The sequence below is a fragment of the Rosa chinensis genome, chromosome 1, assembly GCF_002994745.2.
Source record: "Rosa chinensis cultivar Old Blush chromosome 1, RchiOBHm-V2, whole genome shotgun sequence".
Classification (NCBI taxonomy): Eukaryota; Viridiplantae; Streptophyta; class Magnoliopsida; order Rosales; family Rosaceae; genus Rosa; species Rosa chinensis.
In genome coordinates this window covers 34,265,681-34,272,435 of record NC_037088.1, presented here as the reverse complement: position 1 = coordinate 34,272,435, position 6,755 = coordinate 34,265,681, and positions in this window count along the sequence as shown.

Here is a 6,755-nt window from a genome sequence, read left to right as displayed (position 1 = left end):
TAAATCACATCATTTTTTCCCTCACCCAAACACACCCTTAAAGAAATCCAACAAGGAAATCTCAGTTTATCAAACATATGCTAAAAGAGAACAAATCCCAAAGTGCTACTGGGACGTGAACTGCTCCGGTTGATGAAGACCTAGGGGAGTGCTATGTACACATTCATACGTGTGTGTTAGCCACACTCAGCCACGTGACAGCTTTTCATCTGGTAAAACACTAAAGCAGCCCAAATATTTCTCTCTCCTCATGTGCATATTTTCTCTGCCCATTTTACCCTTTGTTTCTTAAATCAGGTCTTTTGGTTCTCTCTCATCATCTCTCAATCGTTCTTCCTGAAGAACCCAGCTTCTTTAGTTCTTATTGCACTTCAAAATTCATGGAGAAAATACCAAAATTATTATAATTATTAAATAAAAGGCAGCATGTTTCTTTGAGTTCCTAATAACAGCTTTCAGGAAATCTGAATCTTCTGAGAAGTGCTAATCATTTGATTATCAGCTTTCTTAATGAATAGAATTTTTTTGTCGATATTCAAAATTTCTGCCATATTTTTGCCAGGTTATTGCCATAAGTCCTGTACCATAAGTTCAACATTTTCTACAATTGAGGAAGTTGAGTTCTTGATCACTTGCAAACCATGCTACAATGCGAAAGCTTTTGCCCAGAAGCAAAAATTTAAGGAGTTTCCAACTAGTTAACCATTATAGCAACAATTTCAAAATCGCTTATCACTAGGTCTGCAAATTGGTCCCATTATCTCTAACTAGATCTTTTTATAGTTTCTTTGTTGTCCTTCTTTTCCTTTGAGATTATGATGTTCTGATTTTCAATGAAGTTGGTATTTATTCTGGGCTTTTGTTCTTCATCTGTCTTTCACATCCCAACATAACCAAATCTCAAATGGAAAAGATTTTTTGAAATTCTGCAAAAAGTTCTGAGGGCTGCGCAGCCGGAACCGAACGAAAATGAGTTCAAAACTCTAGGCAATCCAATCCAATCCAATTTCTACCTCCGAGAATTCCACTAAAAAGCATAGTAGATCCAACGCAATTGCATAAGGAGTTTTATGAACTCAATTTGGAATCGCATCCTAAACTTGAAGTGGTTAGATCCGGTAGGTTTTCATTATCGAAAAGAAGGCTTAGTGATGAACGATTTTGCATATTGGCTCGAGTCAAGCTAACGGAGAGGGGAATGGGAACACAAAGATAGGGGAAGGTGGAGGACTATGAGAGAAGACGCAAAGGGTCAAATAGGGAGAGAAACAATGCGCATAAGGAGAGAGAAACAATTTGGCTGTTTTAATTCTTTAACAAATGGAAAATTGTCACTTAGCTGAGTGTGGCTAACACACACATATGAATTTGTACATACTAGTAGGCCTGGGCGTCTGGACCCGAAAGCCCGACCCAAACCGAGCAAAAAAGTCTGATTCGGTTCGGTTTTGATATGAAAATACTCGGTTCGGTGCAAAGCTCAACCCGAATGCATTATATCAGTTCGGTCTCGGGCTTCACTTTTTATGAGACTGAAAGCCCGAATGGCCCGATTTCCCATCATTTGCTACTTGTCCCGGTGATATTATAATATATTATTAGCATATGCACCTTCACTTTGTCTCCCTCTGTGGTGATATTATAATATATTATTGGCACATGTAGCACTCCACTTTGTCTCCCTTTAACTGCTGCACTACACTTTGTCTTCCACTATTATAATATATAGACAACTACAAAGGACTACCGGACCACCTTTCATTTAACACAAAAGTCCACAACCTTTCCCCTTATACAATTAAGGACACTCCCTATTCCCTTTTATCCTCTCACAATTTTTTCACAGTATCAGCCAATATTTTCTGCTAAAAAAGTCTTCACACAGTATCAGCCTAAGGACTAGCCTTCAACATACCACAATTTAGCCTAACGACTTCCTGTCTAAGCGACTACTAACATGGTGGAATCACTACTGCCTTAGTATGATAAAGGGTTTGGTTTTTTAAACAAAAAACATAACAACTGCTACTTACAAATGCAGAAACAACCAAAATATTTTTGTGACAGTGTATTGGGCACAAGCTGAATTTATTTATTCAAACATGAATACAGATACAGAACCCAGAGCCTCACTCTAGGGTAAACAGTTAAAAGCTGTTTAGCTACTCATAACTGATTACAAGTACTTACTTGGAATAAGATGCACACTGCACCAAAAGACTTAGGAAACCTGAACTGCTGCTACTATAGCTTTCTTACTTCTTGAGAGAATCTGATTCTTCTCAATTTTCGAATGCCTTACAATGAAACCTAAAACTCCTTATATAGGGAGCGGAACTCAAACTGGAATTCAAAACATCAAAATGTACAGAACAACTCTATGAATTTCTGGTTTCGTGAGTGCTCCTGATGATGGAGGTCGGTTGGAAAAAAGCTGATTCCTTTAGGTGAAATGTTTTTCACCTTGTTCTTTTCTGAAAAGCAAAAGCAGCTTTTGGGAAGAGTCCAAAAGTACTTTTCGGTGCTTTCTACACCTGCTGCTTCACATGTTCTCGTCTGTTTCTGAGTTGTGACCGAGGACAAAGGAGTTGCTATCCATCCTGGTCATTCTGGTAATAGTTGCATTTTCCTCGACATCTGTATCTACATACATCTTGTATGGTTGTCTTTTTCAAGCTTTTCAACCCACTGTAAGCATGCCAATGTCGAGTCTATCTCTTTTCTTGTGAGAGATATGAAAAGGTCATTGCTGATTGCTTCAGGATGATCATAAGCAGTGATAATTGTTTTTTCTCCTGCTGCCAGGAAAGTATTTCTTGTATCTTCTTGGATTATCTTCTTGATGTATTCGAGAGACATGGCCTTCATCCATGGAATACTTGAATTTGGCTGGCCATTGTATCCAACACAGGCAGGCTGAAGATATCTTTTTTGAATAATTCTCACATAATGATAAGGAGAAATGTATTCAACTTCACCGTTTGTTCTCTGAATCCATTCTGGCGGAGTAGATTTGAACTTCAGTCTAAGAGTACAGTCATTTTTTGTAACATTTTTGACCGTGTTGACGATAATAGGGGGTTAGGCCTTTGAGATCATCAATTGTTTTGGTCCATAGATTATGGACAAAACCATTTTCAACAAGCCAAAGCTTGTGTTCTTGAGTATGTTCACTCTGAACATTAACTCCGTATCTTCCAACATAAGGTCCTGCAACAATGAAGAGGGTTGGAGGAATACAGTTTTCAGAATTATGGCTTCCAATCAGATTATGGAAGTCAAACCAATCTGATTCTTTTAGTGCTATGATAGGAACTCTAGAACTTTCTGGATCTTCAAGATAGTGAATTTTTTCACTTCTGACAGTACTCTACTGTATATGAACTTCTTCATGCTGTGGCCTAGCATTTTCATGGAGTTCTTTAGCTAATGCAAACAAAGCTGGGAACATAATACCACTGTTTCTTTCTTGAAAGGCAAATAAGAGGTTATCCAGGATTGCCTTCTGGTGGTAAGCTAGCCTCCTGCCAGTTCTGAACACAGGATCAGCAAAGGTTCTTAATTCATAATTAAAAACATTTATAACTCCAGTTGGAGTTGGTTTGCTTTTTGGCAAAACAACAGCCGTCAAAGGTCTTGATGAGCCTTTACCGTCTGCCGTTTGAGACGGGCTAGCCAATCCTTTACCCTGGGATTGATCAGTTGTGGCTAAACCTTTCGGGCTTAGCAGAAATCTTTTGAGGATTTTTTCTTTAGGATCCTCATCAGTTTCATGTTCTTTCCCAGTTCTTCTGCTTCTGGGGTTGCGACCTTCGTCGTCATCTTTTCGGCTGAACATTGCCATTTCTCTGGTTAGGGCGTTTGGAAGATAATTCTTGTTTCCTGTAATTAATTCAACATTATAATCATATTGGTTAAGAAATAATTGCCAGTTTGCTAATCTTCCTCTATCAGCAGCTTTATCAAGTTTAAAATTTTTGAAATTCTTTACTCTAGCACAATCTATGTGGACTATAAAGGGTTTTCCAAGAAAAGCTGGCGAGTTTAAAAAAAAAATTTGACAGCCAAAATTTCCTTTTCCCCTGTGGGATAATTTAGTTCTGCAGAGCTGAACTTGTCACTACAAAATTTACAGATCTTTTCAATGTTAGTTCCGAGCGTTTTTGCCAGAACAACACCAGACCAGTAATTATCACTCGCATATGTTTGGAGGATAATTTCATCATTTTTCTCGGGTTGTTGTAGAGGAGGGAGGTTTTTGCAGAGATTTTTTATCTGCTTCACAATTGTTGCATCATCTTCAGTGAAGTTCCATTTTCTCTTGGAACTTGTTTTAGGAGATAACATTGCTGTTAGTCCTGAGATTTTGGGAATGAAATCTCTCCCATAGTTTATGACTCCTAAGAATCTTTCTAGACTCTTAACATCAGGAATTCTATCCGGGAACTTCCAGATTTTCTCAAGAATGTGAGGTTGGAGTTTTATTACTCCATTTTTGATATTTATTCCTAAGAAATCAACTTCCTCGAGGATAAAGAAGACTTTCTTTTCTCCTAGAATAATTACATGCTGAACTATCAGCTTTACAACCTCATAGAGGTGTTTCATGTGTTCTTCTCTGTTTTTGGAGAAGACAAGGATGTCATCAATATAGACGACGCAGAATTCAGCCACATGTTTGAAGATGTTGTCCATCTTTCTTTGGAATATTGAAGGGGCTTGTTTTAGACCAAAAGGCATTACTAACCATTCGTAATGTCCTTGTGGTGTTTCGAATGCAGTGAGAGGAACACTCTCAGGATGCATCTTGACTTGCCAGAAACCCGACTTTGCGTCGAATTTTGAAAAGACTTTAGCTCATTTGAGCTGGTTGATCAGTACTCTTACTTGAGCAATTTGATAACCGTCTTTGACAGTCTTCTTATTGACATCTCTCTAGTCAATTACCATTCTAGCTTTACCTTTGAGGTTTGCTGCATGATTTCTCAAGTAGAATGCTGGAGCATGATGAGGGCTAGTGGATGGTTGAATTAATCTCTTGTTCAGGAGATCTTCAATATCTTTTCTGAATTCTTTTTTATCTTCCTCTTTGTTCTGAGGAATAGCTTTGACATGACAGATGACATTCATATCATGTAATCTTAATTCACAGACTACTGGGTCTTTTTCCCAAAACTTCTGAGGATTTACATCTATATTTTGCTCGAGTAGTTTCTTGATTTTATCAAGAGTGGGAATTTTCTGGGACTCAAGCTTATTCTGAAAGTGCTTCAGGTTATGCTTATGGATGAACCTAGCTTCTTCATCTACGCTAGTTGTTGCTTCTTCTTCTTCATCTTCAGAAGATGATTCTTCAACAAGTAGTTCTTTTCGTTGTTTAATTTGGAGGATGGTTTCAAATTTGGGTTTGTAGGGGGTAAGATCACCTCTATTCTGTTGCGATCTCTGATATTGTGTAATAAAGTTTAGACCTACGACACTTTTGGCTTGTGTAAGCCTGTCTACCCACTACACTTTGTCCCCTTTTCTGAAGCCTATTGCTTCTTCGTCTTGGATGAATCTTTGTTGGAGAATAAAATCATTTCCCAACAAGAAATCAGATCCTTGGCCTTCTGATCGCCAAAGAGTGTTGATTACAAATGTTCCTCCACCAATGGTGATGTGAACATTTCTAGCTACCTTGTTCATGGTTAGGTGGCTTCCATCAAACTGGACACCAGTAGCTATTCTTTTCTTATCTTCTTTCCAGAGTTCTTCTAGAATTGCAAATCTCTTTGCAACTGTAAATCCTAATCCATTATCCACAAAGGCATGTAGACGATATTTTTTGTGATCAGGGAATTTGAGTCCGATCTCTATGTAGTTGCTATATCTACTAGTAGAGACGATTTTCGATTGTTGAAGCTCATTTTCCTGAGCTTGTTCCTGAGAAATGAATGGTTTACATTCTTTTGGAACATTTTCTGGTATTTCAACCAATTCAATGGCTGTATCGAGTTTTTCTTCCTCAATTTTTTCTTCCTTTATTTTTGATGAAGATGATTCCGTAATTTCTTGGAACTGAGTTTCTAGTTCTTTCTTTTTTTTCTCAGAGAAATATTCTTCATATTCTTGTTCTACCAATTGGCTGACAAGGCCATTCTTGGTCTTTCCTCTTGCTTCAGCTATGAAGCATTTTTTGTGATAAGTCTTTTTTGACGTTTCACAGAACATAGGAAGTCCATTCTTTTCGTGACATAAGCAGTAGTCACAAAAGAATGCACCAGGGTTCACCTGATAAGCAGACGATATTGCTTCCGTCTTACTTTCTTCCCAATTTTTGACATGTAGAACATTCATCCGTCTAGATTCTAAGTACTCTACTTCAGAATCTGTTTCATCATCAGATGAGTCTTCTTTCTCAGACCAGGCAGAGTAAACTGACCTGTCGTCTTCTTCATCATCAGAATAGGCTATTTTGTAGCCTTTCATGTTTGTTGTTTCTACCATAGACTCATATGCTTCAAATAGAGTTTTAGTAGATCTTTTACCCTTTTCTGGGCATTCATTGGCATAGTGCCCTTCAGTTTTACATAACCAGCATCTGCAAGCTTTCTTGCCTGGTTGAGTATTCTGAGAGTTGACTCTGTGATTCTTCTTTTCCTTGAAGAATTTCTTTTTAGGATCTTCATCCTGTTGTTTTTTGTAATTGGAACTTTTCTTGAATTTCCAATCTTTTTTCTTATTACTCCTTTTAAATTTTTTAGAGTAATATT